Below are 17,934 nucleotides of genomic sequence, written 5' to 3'. Positions count from 1 at the left end.
ATACTATACCTCCTCACCTCCCTGTCTCCTCTCCTCTCCTCTCCTCTCCTCTCCTCTCCTCTCTTCTCCCCTCCTCTCCTCTCCTCTGACTTCCCTCCTCCTCTCCTCCCTGCTTTCCCTCCTGCCTCCCCTCATTTCCTCCTAACTGTTTCCCCTCCTCTCCTCCTCCACGCCGTCCCTTCTCTCCTTCTCCATGACTCTCTTCCTCCCTGCTTCTCTCCTCTCTTCTTCCCTGCCTCTCCTCCTCCCTGCCTCCCCTCCTCCCTGCCTCTCCTTTTCCCTGCCTCTCCTCCCTGCCTCCCCTCCTCCCTGCCTCTCCTTTTCCCTGCCTCTCCTCCTCCCTGCCTCATACCCTCCCTGCCTCTCCTCCTCCCTGCCTCTCCTCCTCCCTGCCTCTCCTCCTCCTTGCCTCTCCTCCTCCCTGCTTTCTCCCTCCCTGCTCCCCCGCTCTTCTGTCTCCTCTGAAGTCCCCAACAAAGACGTGTCACACCAGAGGCGAGAGTGATTTGACCTTCCAGAGTCATTGAATCTTTCCCTGGAGAGATTTCTTACAATAAAGATTTTCTAAGCTTCTGTGGTTCATTTACAAAGTTAGACCAAGGTGAAAGTGATCTCAAGAGTCTGTCAAAGTCATCGTCAACGTTTCTTTTATGCTTAGGAAATTATTGTTCACACTGTTAAAAAAAGGCCCATTACTGTAGGCAGGAGTGGGGTGAACGATCGTCTGGCTAAGTGCGCATACCTGTGTCCTGTGCTGGATGAAGGAAGAGGGAAGGGGGAGAGCTGCCAGGCGTTGTCGAGCCCTGTCTCCTCTCCTCTCCTCTCCTCTCCTCTCCTCTCCTCTCTTCTCCCCTCCTCTCCTCTCCTCTGACTTCCCTCCTCCTCTCCTCCCTGCTTTCCCTCCTGCCTCCCCTCATTTCCTCCTAACTGTTTCCCCTCCTCTCCTCCTCCACGCCGTCCCTTCTCTCCTTCTCCATGACTCTCTTCCTCCCTGCTTCTCTCCTCTCTTCTTCCCTGCCTCTCCTCCTCCCTGCCTCCCCTCCTCCCTGCCTCTCCTTTTCCCTGCCTCTCCTCCTCCCTGCCTCATACCCTCCCTGCCTCTCCTCCTCCCTGCCTCTCCTCCTCCCTGCCTCTCCTCCTCCTTGCCTCTCCTCCTCCCTGCTTTCTCCCTCCCTGCTCCCCCGCTCTTCTGTCTCCTCTGAAGTCCCCAACAAAGACGTGTCACACCAGAGGCGAGAGTGATTTGACCTTCCAGAGTCATTGAATCTTTCCCTGGAGAGATTTCTTACAATAAAGATTTTCTAAGCTTCTGTGGTTCATTTACAAAGTTAGACCAAGGTGAAAGTGATCTCAAGAGTCTGTCAAAGTCATCGTCAACGTTTCTTTTATGCTTAGGAAATTATTGTTCACACTGTTAAAAAAAGGCCCATTACTGTAGGCAGGAGTGGGGTGAACGATCGTCTGGCTAAGTGCGCATACCTGTGTCCTGTGCTGGATGAAGGAAGAGGGAAGGGGGAGAGCTGCCAGGCGTTGTCGAGTGCTTGTGTTGACATTGTGCTTTGTGGCTTCAGGCAGGTGAGACCGCACAGGAAGGCGCCACAGGAAGAGAAGACCCTCACACTGTATCTCTGCGTCGGTCCCTTTATTTATTTTTTTAATGGCGACTTAACACAGATGGTGACCCAGTCTTGGATACCTTTGTTTTTTAGTTCAACCGTGACCACTAGAGTCAACACATTCTTGCTCCGCTATTAAATTAGACGCAGAACCCCTCTCAGTCACTATCATCGACAAAGACTCCCCTCTCCGCCACTACCATCAACAAAGAATTCCCCCTCACAGCCACTATCATCAACAAATACACCCCTCTCAGCCACTACCATCAACAAATACACCCCTCTCAGCCACTACCATCAACAAATACACCCCTCTCAGCCACTACCATCAACAAAGACACCCCTCTCAGCCACTATCATCAACAAAGACTCCCCTCTCAGTCACTATCGTCAACAAAGACTCCCCTCTCAGGCTGGCAGGGTGGTTGGATGGCAGGGCAGCTGAGTGGTGGTAAGGTTGCCAGTCACTGTCTTCTTTGGTATAGCTGGGTGGCTGGGTGGATGGGTGGAAGGAAGGCTACGTGAGTGGATGTCAAGGTGGCTGGGTGGCTAGAGGGTAAGGTGACTGGATGGCAATTTGTCTGGGTGGTAATTTGTCTGGGTGGCTGGGTTGCTGGGTTGCTGGGTTGCTGGGTAGCACGATGAAGCTACTATAGAAAGTGGACGATCGGTTTCATAATCTAATTCCATCGTTTTTCCTTTCTCGTTCAGCACTCGTGTGTGTGTGTGTGTGTGTGTGTGCTGATATACGTGTATGGAAGGATAAACAGAAGAAGGGAGAATATGGAAGGAAGTGAAGGAGGGAGAGGGGGATTCCGAAAAGGAGGGAGGGAAGGATGGGGAGGGGGAGAGTGGGGAAGGGATGGAGGGAGAGAGAAGGGAAAGAAGAAAGAGAGAGGAGGGAGGGAAGAAAGAGAGGGTAGAGCGGGAGAAGAGGGAAGAGAGGAAGAAATGAGGGTAGAGAAAGAGAGAAAGAGAGGGGAGGGAAGAGAGAGAGGGTACAGGTGAGAAGAGAAGGGAAAGAGAGAAAGAAGAGGCGGAAGTGAAGGTAGAGAGAGAGGGGGGAAGAGAGAGAGAGAGTAGCGAGGAGAAAGGGGAAGTGAGGAAGAGAGGCGGAAGTGAAGGCAGAGAGAGAGAGAGAGAGAGAGAGAGAGAGAGAGGACTCGGGTGTCTGCAACCACCCTACTACACCGCCAGGTCTCTTTAAAACAAGTTTCCCCTCAACATTTCTCCCTTGCCGCCGTCGGGTAAATGGCCAGTCGCCGGGTAGGGGGGGAAACAGGGGCAGGAAGAGGGGACGCGGGTAGCTAAAGGTGGAACGGATAGAAATAGTAGCAGAGACAGTCACGGAGGACGATCTCATTAGCACACAAAGGCTGGGATTGAGGAAGTAAGTCCATCACTATTGCCGTTGAAGGAATCATTGATAACCTACAGTGTCTATTGGTGTGTGTGTGTGTGAGAGGCTAGGAGTACTCAGCATGGTAAGGTGTTCTCCTAATGACCTCCAGGTACGAGAGGTCTAAGGTGGAGGGATGGGGGTTAAGGGGGGAGGAAGGGGGGGGAGAGCAGTTGAGAGCCCTGACAGTTTCAAAGAAGGTGAGGGTAGTGACCAGATCCACGGTAGCAAGGTGTGGTCGGGGAAATGGTTGGGGATGTGGTTACAGAAGGAAAATAAAATGACAATTCTTACTTTTTGCCAGAAAATAAGTTAAATATACGTCAACAGGACACCGTTTGAGCACGAAGAGGTATTATTAGTTCCCCATGACGACACGGGAAACACGCACACACTGAGGAGACAAGTTATGGTCATTTCTGGTTAGTTAATATTGTGGTGAGTTTATTATGGTGAAAGGAAGTACAAAAAGGGGTCACGTCACCCGTGTGCGTGTGTGTGTGTGTGTGTGTGTGTGTGTGTTTAAGATTTGTGAAGTGGGATTAACAAGAACAGTTACTTGTATCTTACCTGCAGCACCAATGAGGTGTTTTCCATGTTATTATGTCATTACCACCACCACCACCAGCAAAACAACCACGACCACCACAACTACAACTACCACCACCAAAACAACCACGACCACCACAACTACCACCATGACCACAACCATCACTAACTAAATCAAAGCTTATTATACAAATTCATTCAGGTATGCGTAAATAGGTGTCCACACTTATATATACACACGTCAACTAATCCCCGTCAATACTTGTATATAAAGAGAAATTCAGTGTAAAAGCTCACTTAACTTCTTAGCGTATAAATGTTCATTGCCATTAAATATATAAGGATGGATATTGTTGTGTGTATTACCACCAAAGTTATTACAGATATATGTTTGTAATATTCGTCCGATAAACCAAAATTTATAACGAAAAAAAAGGAGTTTGTAATTTTGTTAATAATATTACAGAGTTTAGAGGTGAAGTTTTTTTTTTTTAAGTAAGGGTCTACAGCAACCGTCCCTACCTCCTTCCCTCCCTCCCTCCTTACCTTTCCTTTCCTTTCCTTCCCTCCTTCCCTCCCTTCCTCTCCTTTCCTTCCTTCCTCCTTCCCTTACTCCTCCAATCTTCTCTTCTTCCCTCAACAATACCGGTCATCTTAATTCTGCTGGTTGTAGCAATTGTGAGTACGTTACCCCCCCCTATTATAACTTTCTTTGACCGACCTGTTTCACACCTCAGTGGCCCTGAGTTTTTGCTGTTCCTGAATCAGTATCAATATCCCTACACTGATGTTGCAAGTGTCGTTCCCTTAGATGTGCTAGACTGTATGTGTTACACCCCCTTTACCCATGGTGTCGACACAATACTCCCTCATATTGACCCTGATGCCTTTCTACACAACTCACTGGGTTACATCAACCCCATTTGTACCTATTGCTTTCCTGACTCCCGAATTTAGTTCTAGTCTTTTTCTACCTCATTCATTCTTCTTAATTAGCCATAGCATCAGCAGTATTCCCCTTCACTTAGATACCTTTTTAGATCAGTGTATATCTTCTATTGAGCACAAATTTGATGTACTTGGTTTCTGCGAGACCAAATTCACTAACGATATTGAACATTTGTATAACATTCCTAATTTCAATAGACACTGCGTCAACACGTCACGACACAGTGGTGGTGTCGCCCTATATGTTGATATCAAGTATAACACTTCTGTAAGAGATGATAAACAGGTTCAGGAGGAGTTCATGGAGAGTGGTTTCACTGAATTAAGTAACGACACACGAAATATCCTAGCAGGAGTAATCTACAGACGTCCCCACACTACGTAATGTAAGGAATTCTCTTGATAAATTTTCGGAGCTTATCTCTATCATAAGTTCAGAGAGGATACTTTGCTACATTACAGGAGATTTCAACCTTGATCTATTAAAATCAGAAACCGACGCCTCAGTATTAGACCTTCTTGCTACCTGTCATTCTAAGCTCTTCCTCAACGCTATAACCAAACCCACTAGAGTAACTGTCATCTCTGCCACTGTGATAGATCATATCTCGACTAACAACACTCATAACAATCAAGCAAGTGGAATTATTTATAACAATATCTCAGATCTTTTGCCAGTTTTTGCCATGTATAAAACAGCCACAAGATCTGAAAGCTCTAGTAGAGTCTCAGTACAATATAGAGACTACTGCACCAACAACATGCTCCTTTTGAAAACAACCTAATGAATGCTAACTGGGATCTTGCCTATGCCTCCGACAAACCTAACGTGAACTGCTGCAACTTCTCTTGCATCTTCAATGCTTGCTTTGATAAATGCTTCCCGCTCAAGACAAAGTCAGCGAAAACTGTATACATTTCCAAACCCTATATCACAAGTGAAATCAAGGTAATGATAAACGAAAAACACAAACTCCAAAGGAAACTTGCAAAAAGACCCATAACTTTTGGCAATGCTTACCGAAGTATCAGAAATAGAGTAACCCAAGTAGTTAGAAATGCCAAACGAGTTTATTATACAAATAAGCTCCAGTCAGCATCAGGCAACAGTAAGAAAACCTGGAATATCATAAATTCTATTCAGAACAGGAACACTCAACCTACGTCTCCCCATTCAGCTTTTATGATAAATGATTCAGTTGTAACGGAACCCTCCCTCATTACCAACCACTTCAATGATTATTTTATTAATGATGGCAAATTCTTGCAGAGAGCATCCATAATCTCTATGAGGAATTTAAAGCCTACCTGCAAAACAGACAGCAAAATGGGCTGTTCTTATCCCCTGTCATAGCAGATGAATTATTGACCATCATAAAAATGTCCAAAGAGGCAGCAGCAGGCGAAGACAGTATACCAATGAGCATCATTAAGAAAGTGGCCCACTTATTACTACCTGTTCTCCTACACATTTGTAGCTCCTCCTTCACTAGTGGTGTCTTTCCGGATAAACTGAAAATTGCTAAAGTTCACCCAGCATATAAAAAATCTGGGGACAAATGTTTTTTCAAGAATTACCGCCCCATATCAGTCCTCCCAGCCTTGAGTAAGATACTGAAGAAGCAAGTTTGTAGTAGACTAAATTCCTTCTGCAATGTCAATAACATCCTTACAGACTCTCAGTTTGGATTTAGAGCTAGAAGGTCGACTGAGAGTGCTCTGCTATTCTTTACTAATGACATCTTAAACTCCTTTGATGACAGTCAGTTCACAGTCGGTATATTCCTGGACCTCTCTAAAGCCTTTGATACTGTCGACCATACCATCCTCCTTTCAAAGTTTGACCATAATTGCGTTAGGGGCCTGTCCCACAACTGGTTTACCTTATATATGTCTAATAGGAAGCAGCATGTCTGCTATAATAATCATCAATCTGACTCATCAATTTTGTATGACGTCCCTCAAGCTTCCATTCTCGGTCTAGCACTGTTTTTGTTGTACATAAACGATATAGTCCACGCCAGCCCACTCATAAAATACAACTTATTTGCAGACGATAGTAATCTCTATGCTAGCAACTCAGACCTCCATTCCTTAATAAGAACTATGAACACTGAATTGATTCAAGTCAGGATCTGGGTAATACGTAATAAACTGACCTTAAACCTAAAAAAAACAACAACTACACGATCCTTCACAGAAGGAAAAACTTAGCCCCAGATTTGAACCCCTGTATCTTGGTAATACAGTCCTCAAACGCGAACAAAATACTAAATTCCTAGGAGTTATTGTTGATGAGAAACTTAACTGGAGAAACCACATACAAGCCATACTCAGTAAAGTCAATAAACAGTGGGGTATCATGTATCACACTCGACAGTTACTTACTCTTACAGCAGTGCAAGAAATCTAATATGATATTGTTTGCCAACACCTGATACACTGCCACACACTATAGGGGCCTCTGGCTCTTCAAAAACACAATCCTTTGTTACTGCACAAAAGAGTTGTGGGTATAATGATCAACTTGAAAAAAAAAACTGATCACACAAACGAACAATTTGCTAAATTGAAAACCGTTAAAATTCGAGGATATTAACACCTACTGCTGTGCCCTGTTTGTTTACAAATCTGTTAATCACTTGCTTGACAACAATTATTTCCAGTTCCGGAATAATCAGAGATACAACTTAAGGCACCCAGAGCTATCAAGACTACCCCCAATGGGCTCCTCTCAGTCCCAGACCTCCATAAAATATCATAGTGTGATGGTGTGGAACAACTTAGGGCCATATTCAAGAACAGTCATGGGATGTACGACGCCTAAATAAATTGTTTCAATATCAATACTTACCTCCCATCCTTTCTTTCCTCCCTCCTTCCCTTCCCCCTCCATTCTGCTCTCTTTCCCTCCCTCCCTACCTCTCCCGCCATCTCTCCTTCCTTCCCTCCCTCCCTTTCTCCCAACCTGCAATTCTCCCCACCTCCTTCCCTCCCCACCTCTTTCTCTCCTCTCTTACCTCCTTCACTCTTCCCGATTCTTCTCCCCCTCTCCTTTCCTTCCTTACCCGTCCATGGAAAAAATAATCTCTCCTTAAGAACTCCTCTCACACAGGATAAGGGACGGAGAGAAAGTGCTATAAGGAAAAGAAAAGGTAAAGAAAAAAACGAACGTGTGTGAAGCAGTGAGAAGGAATAAATGACAAGTAAAGAGACAGAGGGGAGAAACAAAAATTGGTAGTAAAGAAAGGCACACACACACACACACACACACACACACACACACACACACACACACACTCAGGGGACGAACAGTGACCGACAGGAAGAGAGTAAATAGGGAGGGAGAATGAGGAGGTGGTAAATGCAAACTCTGTTATATAGTTAGTGTTGCCGAGAGGAGGAGGAGGAGGAGGAGGAGCCGGGAACTGGGGGGAGTGAGTGGAGTATGTACACAGAGGGAGAGATGATGTGTGGTGGTGTGGGGATATAGATGGATAGGAGGGTAACAGGATGGATAGTGTGTGGATAGAGATGGAGAGGAATAGAAAATAAACCAGGACAAGTGTGTGTGTGTGTGTGTGTGTGTGTGTGTGTTAGTCAATACGAGAGAATGGAGGATAAAGAAGATGGAGGTAGAAAGAATGAGTTGAAGACAGACGACCAGCAAGGACACACACGCACACACACACACACACACACACACTTTCAAAGGAAAAGCACAAAAACACAGCAGTGTAACACCAGACCGTGGTCACTTTGTCGGTCACCTTCAAAGTGCCAGTGACAGGGACCACCACGGTTTTTACACATACTGTGGGTACTGTATCGGTGACTCTTAAGTGCCGGAGACAAGGACTCGTGGTGTTTACGACTAGACAAATATTAACAGATGTCTACCAGTGTCAGTGGCTCTCAAAGCGCGGCCAGTGAGTTTATGGCCACCGGGGATAGATGTCTACCAATTACTTACTCCAGGCGCTCCCTGTACCGTCTAAAGCATGGGAACGGCTATCCTGATGGCAGTGTTATCGCGCGACTAGTCACTGACCCTATTTCATGCTCGCAGCCGTAGACAAGGACGTCATAAACAAAAGCCAATTACGACCATCACCTCCACTAGAAAACCAGATAAACCTTCTTCTGACAGACCGTAACAATATACTGAAGTTCCCCGAATATGATGTGATCTCCCGTCTTTACTGCTCTCCAACGTCACTTCCTTAGCTAATAAATTTGACGAACTGGCAACCACAGTCCGATCAGTGACTGCCAACGTCGATGCTATATGTAAAGCCTGGCAAATTGTTCCTGAAACGTGCCACATTGAGGGATATCAACTCTTTCATCACCTTCGTTCACATGGACGTGGAGGGGCCTTGCCCTCTTCTGTCAAGATGTACTATGCCCGTCACGCCTGGATGTTCAAGTCCCAGTTGATGTGGAGGCATTATGGGTACGGGTCATGCCACTGGCCCACCCACGCCACACTGCTTCTATCATAATACTGTGTGGCATACCATCAACCTCGCTCACCCACCAGAGACACTTTTATCAATCACCTCATTACCACCACTGAGTTAAGTACCCATGAACCAAGTTAGTACTATGTGGGGATTATAACGAAATTGACACCACTGATATCCAGGACCAGCTGTCACTATCACAAGTTGTGAACTTCCCCACACACGGTCAAAATACCCTTGACCTTATCTTAACTGACTTAGCGGACCAGTACCAACCACCTCAACCAATGCCTTCTATCGGGTGTAGCACACACCTATCAGTGCTCTGGTCTCCAGCTCCCACTACCAGCTAAGTGCAGAGACCCCACATCAAGACCTACAGGCCGATTACTGACTGCAGTGCGTCTCTTCGGGCAGTGGATAACTCACCATCCCTGGGCTGAAGTACTTAGTGTGGATGACGTAGATACCAAATGGATAAATTATACCAACACCACCACGGAAGCTCACCACTACTTCTTTCCCGAGAAGTCCGTCAGATCACACCCAGATGTCCTGCCCTGGATCACAACTCGGATCAAAAGACTTGTGCAACAGAGAGACAGCGCCTTTTATCTTAATGACCACAACTGCTACAGGTCCCTTCGCATCCAAGTCATCCGCGAAATACGCACTGCAAAGAAGTCCCACTACCCAACCAAGTTGCAACACCTGAAGCAGACCAACATCAGTCAGTGGTATGATAAGATTAAAGAACTCTGTGGACTAAACAATAAGAAACACCCCCTCCCCTTCCTTAGCCATCTCGCTATGTTGGCGCAGCTGAGCAATCAAACAACCATTTCGCAACTATATGCCAGACGCTCCCCCTGCTTGACACAACCAGTCTCCCTGCTTACAAACCAGCCCCCTTTCCCACAGACTTAGTAGAAGAATTTGAAGTAGCAAAACGTCTGGACAAACTGAAGTTAAAGCACTGCTCCACCCCCATTGACTTACCAGTGAAACTCTACAAGGAGTTCTCCCAGGAACTAGCTAAACCCCTCTGCTCCATCATTAATGTTTCCCTCAGCCAAACAAGATGCCCAGCTGACTGGAAGACCTCATATGTGTCACCAGTGCACAAGTCAACCAGTCCACAATCCTTAAATGAGTTATGACCCATTGCAATCACCCCAATACCCAGCTTAATTTGTGAAAGTTTCGTGTTTGACTGGGCTTATGCTGATATTGTAGGCGTCATAGATCCTCAGCAATTTGGCAATATGAAAACTTCCTCCAACACTCACTGTCTTGTCAGCTTTCTCGACTACATATACCTCCATCTGGAAAATCGAAAAACTTCTGTTGCTGTCGCCTTAATTGACTTCACCAAATCATCTGACCTAGTCGACCACAATATAATCATCAACAAAGCTATCGACCTCGGGTTTCGAAGAAGTCTTATACCATGGCTTACAGACTTCCTCAGTGACCGACGCCAAGCCGTACGCTTCCGAGGGGTTGTCTCCACTTTTCATTCAATCACCTGTGGCGACCCCCACGGCACCAAGATGGGACCGCTTTGCTTCCTTATGCTTATCAATGATGCCCTAAGAGAAATCTCTGCTCGCTGGGAATATGTCGACGACTCCACCATTGGGATCAGTGTCAACAACTCGGCTCCCGTTATACCGCCCTCAAGGATTTACTGAAGTCTCCAAAATTGGGCCACCAACAACCACGTCACCATCAACCATACCAATGCCATGGTTATGCACATCAACCTCTCCTCCGATGTTGTCCCACCCCCTTCCATTACTTTAGGACCCAACACACTCCAGGTTGTAGACTCCACTAAGCTCCTCTGCGTCACTATTGATAAACTAAATTGGAAAACCCACGTCACTGAAGTTGTCAAATCCTCCAGTTTCCGTCTCCACCTCCTCCGCCGACTCAAGTCCCTCGGAGTTCCTGCGCCCGAGCTCCTCAGTGTTTACTCAACATTCATAGTTCCCAAGCTCACCTACACCCCCCTTCCTGGTCTTCCTCCCTAAATACCACACAACGTAAACACCTAGAAAAAGTGCAAAAGAGAGCATGCAAGATTATTCTCTCCCCTTCCTACTCCACATATCAAGAAGCGCTCAACACACTGACCCTCTCGGCTCTCTCTGACCATCACCACGACCTCATCTACAAATTTGGTTAGAAGTTTCTGCACCTTCCTGACACCGGCTCCTACTACCACCCGAGATCCACCGTCCGCGAATTGCTGTTCGACACGACAATCGCATCCAGTCCATACGAGCACGAACTGATCAATAAAAGAACAGCCCAGTCCCAACCATTGTAAAAAATATCAATAACTTGTAATCAGCCAGTGTATTCACTCCCAGTCAATATTACCTTTTTGCACTATCACTATGTTGAAATGCCCTGTAGTATGACCTTCTCCCCACCTAGTTATTATATATCATATTTGAATTGCTTATGTTATTTGTATATTATTTGTCAATCAAGAGACCCATTCCCCAATTATGTAACTGTATATTTTCAGCCTTCCGGCTGCCATACTCTTTCAATAAACCGTTAATTATTATTATTATTATTATTATTACACACACACACACTTCTGGACCAACAACGCATTTACCACATTTTACTTTCAACTCCTTATATGATAAATTATTTTTTATTCTCCCTCTCTCTCTCGTTCTGTTTCCGTCGTTCTGTTTTGTTCGCTTTAATTTCTGTCTGTCTCTGTCTCAAATTGACCCATTTTTGACTGCCGTTGACTCACCATCTTCCGTGACGACAAAATTCCTTGAACTGAAAACATGATGACGTGTGTGGTAGAGGGGGGAGGGAGGTCGTAGGTCAGTATTAGAGGGAGGGGTAGAGGAGAGGAAGGGGGAGGGGTAGAGGGAGGAAGGGGGAGGGGTAGAGGAGGAAGGGGGAGGGGTAGGGAGGGAGGGTATTAGAGGGAGGGGTAGGGAGGAAGGGGGGAGGGGTAGAGGGAGGATGGGGGGCAGGGTCAGTATTAGAGGGGAGGGAGGGTTCGGAGGTCAGTATTAGAGGGGAGGGGGAGGTAGAGGGAGGAAGGGGAGGGTCAGTATTAGGGAGGGTTCGGAGGTCAGTATTAGAGGGAGGGGGGAGGAAGGGTCAGTATTTGAGGGAGAGAGGGAGGGAGGGTGGGTCAGTATTAGAGGGAGGAAGGATCATTATTAGAGGGAGGGAGGGAGGGAGGGTCAGCATTAGAGGGAAGGGAGGAAGTAATGGTTCGTTTTGGTGACGTTTGCGTGTTTGGCCGCCTGCAGGAGACGACGCTGGTGGGGCTGCTACAGGAGGGGAATGAGGACTTCTTTTCCCTGACCTGATGCTGACTTTGAGGAACATGAATAATAATTTCTTAAAGAGACTAGAGAGTGAATGACGTACAGTATGTAAGGGAGTGAGTAATGTACAGTATGTAAGGGAGTGAATGACGTACAGTATGTAAGGGAGTGAATGACGTACAGTATGTAAGGGAGTGAATGACGTACAGTATGTAAGGGAGTGAATGACGTACAGTATGTAAGGGAGTGAATGACGTACAGTATGTAAGGGAGTGAATGACGTTCAGTATGTAAGGGAGTGAATGGTGTATGTATATAAGAAAATGCATTACACACCCTCTCGTTAAACATTCATTACACAAGACTATATCCTAGCATGAGTCATGGTGGTCTTTCGTGCACAGTGGAACCAAGGCAGGAATATAACCCTAATCTGTTGACTGTTCGTGACTCCTAAAATCTGATAAGTCAACCTAAAAAAAATATGAAGTTAAAATCGGTGGTGATTCATCTTTGGGGGAACTTAAGACATTACAAATCTTTGACCCTAAAATCTGACCTTTTGACCTTTGATGTTTAAGTATAGGAGTAATATAATGAGTGACCAAAACAGCCCCCAAACGTTAAAACATCCATTAGTAAGGATAGTTTATCTATCTATCCATCTATCCACTGAACCCGGTATCTATGTTCACATGTACAGACTACAACAAAAAGCAAACACACCCACTAGAGAAAAACACACACACACACAAAACAAACTGAATTTACACTCATAACACCACGTGTCAATCACCACGTGTCAATCACCACGACAACAACATTCAACAACAAAGGTGATGTCAGCTGGTAATCTCCATCAAGGCCAGAGTTCAGTGATAAACTACTCCTGGGGTTTTGTATTCTTTCCGTTCCAAAATTCACACGTGGAGCAAATATTGAATAGTCAACAACACGGGAACTCACTCACTCACTCACTCGCTTATTGGCTACAGCGGGAGGGGAGGAGGAGGAGGAAGGGGGGGGGGAGGAAGAAGAAGGAGGAGGAGGAGGGATTAGGTTGTAAAATTCGCCAGGGAGTCGTGAAAACATATACACAACAGGATGAGTTTGGTTTGTTGTGGCGCGACTCGGGTTCAGTAGTGTCGTAGGGAAAGTTTGAGTGATGGGGAGGGTGTGTGAGGGAGAGACACGTAGATAGAGATATATGCTGGTGGTGCTCTGACATATAGAAGGAGTTAAGAGGGTAGGTTTATACTCTCACACACACGCGGGCACTTTAATACATACATACATACATACATACATACATACATACATATCTAGGAGCTATTTTAATGTTCCACGACATGAAACACAATGGAAGATAAACGGGGAACGGGAATATTCATAATACTCTATAAACTGCTATGATATATTGAATATTAAAACATATCTACACTTTATACACAGAAAGATGAAAATTAAAGTAGATCAAGTATAACTGAGAACTAGCACATGGAATAAGTGTTACGTATCACAATACACATTATAATTATATTCCTAATCCATATAAACAAAGTAAACTTAGCTGTGAGGTGACCACTCAGTAGCACAAACACAAAACGCTCAGAGACACCGAATACCCGTACACAGGGCAGGGCAGAGCCAGTCAGAACAACAGCAGGTCAAGAAGCCAAGGGAGTGAGTCAGTGACAGCCACTGGTAGACCTACCAACTAACCTCACAGAGTTGACAGGTTGTTTATTACTCACCAGAAGAATGTAAACATTGACACAAATAATTTACAATACTACAATGTACTATATAACCTACAACAATACATAACACAACAAAACATAATACAAACCTAACATAACACTTGTAAAATGAGAAAGAATAAATATAATGAATAACTCGTTCCTTGAACGAGCTGAGTAGGCTACCTAGTTTCCATCATACATACATACATACATACATACATACATACATAATTCAAAACTTTGTACGTTACCTAAGTGTCACAGAATCATTGAAAATAGTTATGGTGTCAAAGTTGAATTATTTTCGTAAAATTGGAAACATCAACTGAAAATTTCGTTAAACTAGAGACGCGTATTGCAACGTTCTTTAAACTGGTAGCGTCTATTGACTCTATTGGTCTTTTTTAGAAACCTGGAAACGTGTATTTAAGATATGTGTAAAACTGGAAACCTTTTGGACAACTGTAAACATCAAAGACTTTCATCGCCATTCGCCTGAGTTATCACGTGTTTTTTTTTAATATAAATATTTTTAAACGAAAAAGCTTAAATTTTAGGTAAAAGATTTAATGTTGTCAAAAGAAGCAATGTTTTTGATCGTGGTTGTAAGTGATCATGAAGGAGCGTCGTGTGGAGGTGACGGGTGACGGTGAGGTGACGGGTGACGGTTGACGGGGGTGACGGTTAGGGGTGGTGATGGGTAACGGTTGGGGGTGACGGTTAAGGGTGACGGTTAGGGTGGTGATGGAGTAACGGTTGGGGGTGACGGTTAAGGTGACGGTTGGGGTGGTGATGGGGTAACCGGTTGGGGGTTGGGGTGACGGTTGGGGGGGTGGTGATGGGGGTAACGGTTGGGGGTTGGGGTGACGGTTGGGGGTGGTGATGGGGTAACGGTTGGGGTTGGGGGGTGATGGTAAGTTGGTGAGATGGAGAGAGGTCAATGTGTTGGTAGATGTGTTACGGTAAGATGTGTGGCAGTTGGAATGTGACGGGTGTGGAGATTTGACGGGTGAAGATGTGACGGGTGAAGATGTAAAGAGTAAACTGACAGGAAGGTAATGGAAAAAATAATTGTTCACCAAATATTTATTTAAGTCTCTCCCCTCTTCCATAATATCCCTCTTCCTCCTTTCTTTCCCATTTCCCCATTCGCTTTTTTGTAACTCTGAAATACTTATCTCTCATCTTTTATTCTCTCTCTCTCTCTCTCTTGTACCTCCTTCCTGGAAACGTTAATTATTTTTCGACCATGTTCTTCAAATTTTCTTGTCTGCGTCTCTATTTCTTTGTATTTTTATTATTCTTGATCTCTTTCTCTCTTTCTTTCTCTGTCCCGTTTGTCTATCACCATCATCATTATCCATTTCCTTATCTCTCTTCATTCGTTTCTCTCCCCTTCTCTCTCCCTCCTTCATTCACTTCCAGGAATTGTTGAAGCCTCTTATCGTTTTTCGCCCTCGTTCCACTCTCTCTCTCTCTCTCTCTCTCTCTCTCTCTCTCTCTCTCTCTCTCTCTCTCTCAGCGGCGTCACTCTCAGTCTGTCTCTACGTCTCCATTTCTCCTCCCTCATCATCGCAGCTGACTCACACTTAACCCACATTTGACTCACATTTAACTCACACTTGATTAATAACTCACACCTGACTCACACTTGATTCACACTTAATTCATATCTGACTTATATCTGACACACTTAACTCACACCTGACTCACACTTGACTAATATTTAACTCCCACACCATCTCCTATACTTCTCCTATTCTTGACTCGGTAAAAACAGCCACGTGTGTAAGAAATACAAGGAAGGTTGAGTTAAAGTAAACCCTGTGAGATATACACAGGTTTTATAACATATGTTGGTCAATGGGAAGTAGCTTGGTTGTCATGTGAAGACGTGTACCTGCCCTCTGGTGTGTGCAGTACTGTACACTACAGTATGTAAAGTATCTAATTTTACCTGTCTGGTGTGTGTGTGTGTGTGTGTGTGTGTGTGTGTGTGAATTACAGTTAAACCCCGAAATAAGTCAAAATTAGTTTTAGCGAGTTAAAACTAGAGGCCTCAAAGGCTTTATGATACATATAGTATTTACTAGGCAAAACTAGTTACACCTAATAATGCTAGGTAAACCAGTATTGGCATATTATTAAACCTAATTTTAAACAAACACATAAAGTTAAAACTAAATTGAACAAGAGTGTGGTGTGAGAAAACTAGATCTATGTGGAATATACTAAGTTACCCCAGTGAGAACTACTGTAGATGCTAAACCAGTTGCGTGTGAGGGACTCGTGGTGCTGAGGTGAAGTGCTTGCTGGCTGGTCACCTCACCCAACCTAGTAGATGTATAGATAAATGAAGAAGAATTGTTAGATAGATGTATAAAGTAGAATATATATACACAGTGGCAGACAGACACAGAGGAAGACAGAGATATAGACAGACAGAGAGATAGACAGACAGAGAGATAAACAGACACAGTGGTAGACAGACACAGAGGAAGACAGAGAGATAGACAGACACAGGAGTATACCTTGGGTTCTATTCTCGTCCTATAACCTTTCCCCTAGCCTCGTTCTTAGTAATTATATTATCTATTTTTAACACTACCACCCACCTACCTCCTTAGTGTGCGCGCGCGCGCGCGTGTGTGTGTGTGTGTGTGTGTGTGTGTGTGTGTGTGTGTGTGTGTGTGTGTGTGTGTGTGTGTGTGTGCGTGTGCGAGTGAAGAAAGGAGAGAAAAGATCAACAAATATACACTCTCCTATACATAAAAAAAACACACGTATCAAATTCAAACACGCACACACACACACACACACACACACACACACACACACACACACACACACACACAAGTTAACATCATCACTACAATCATTTCACGTTAAATTTAATTATAACCTGGTTAAAAACGTCACCTAGTAGAATAAACACGTATTAAAACACTATTAAAAAACACATTATTATTACTATTATTTAAGTGAGCTCTTTCCTGGAATTCCGATACAGGTTAAATTTTCATTATATTTTTTATTTCGAGTAATTAAGTTTGAGAGTACCTGAATTTTTTTAGGTATTCCAGATGAGGGTTTTAATTACTTTGATGGTGAATTATTATCGTTGTGTAATATTTTCCAGGAGTATTTTACCTTTAGGCCTGTAATGTGCTTGAAAAAAATATTATTGTTGTTAATTTGTTATTGTTTTTGTTTCGTTGTGAGAAATTATCTGTTCGTTAGTATTGATCAGCCTCATTGAAGAAAAGAATAATATCGTTAGTTTTTGTCATGCTTCACTTTTATTGGTTATTATTATTATTATTATTATTATTATTATTATTAAGTCTATTTACTAGTTAACTATGTAACAGAGTCATTAACAGGAAAGGATCTTCTATTGCGGTAATGATGCGATAAGCTTATTAGAATCAGCTTTGTAAATTACGTGTTTGCTTTTGATAATTACCTGTCATAATTACCTTTAATTTATTGCATTAATAATTAGGTACATTTGTTTAGTATGTTTGGTAATATTCTGAGGTCATGTTTACTTTCCTTGATGTCGAGTTTGTAATTTAATGTGATTTTATTAATTACGTAAGATAACAGGTACAGGTGGATAAGCGTTAATTAACACAGTGGAAGTACAGGTAGAGGAAGAATAGTACAGGTGGAGATGCGTATCACCTTTAAGTTTTGCTGCAAGATGTATGTATCTCTCCCAGCTGTAGTGACAAGGAGTTATGTGTCCAACCAGGTGTGTGAGGTAATGCTAAACGTGTATGTATCCCTCAGGTGCCCTCAGGCTCAGGTGTCGGGCTTACATCACCATAAACAACAGCTGCAGGAGGGAAAGTAAAAAAAAAATATCTCCCTTAAACTGATGTATCGAGACTC

This window comes from Homarus americanus, unplaced genomic scaffold (assembly GCF_018991925.1).
Source record: "Homarus americanus isolate GMGI-L3 unplaced genomic scaffold, GMGI_Hamer_2.0 scaffold29048, whole genome shotgun sequence".
In the NCBI taxonomy this organism is placed as follows: domain Eukaryota; kingdom Metazoa; phylum Arthropoda; class Malacostraca; order Decapoda; family Nephropidae; genus Homarus; species Homarus americanus.
The sequence above is the reverse complement of the archived record's forward strand: the minus strand, read 5'-3'. Positions refer to the sequence as shown.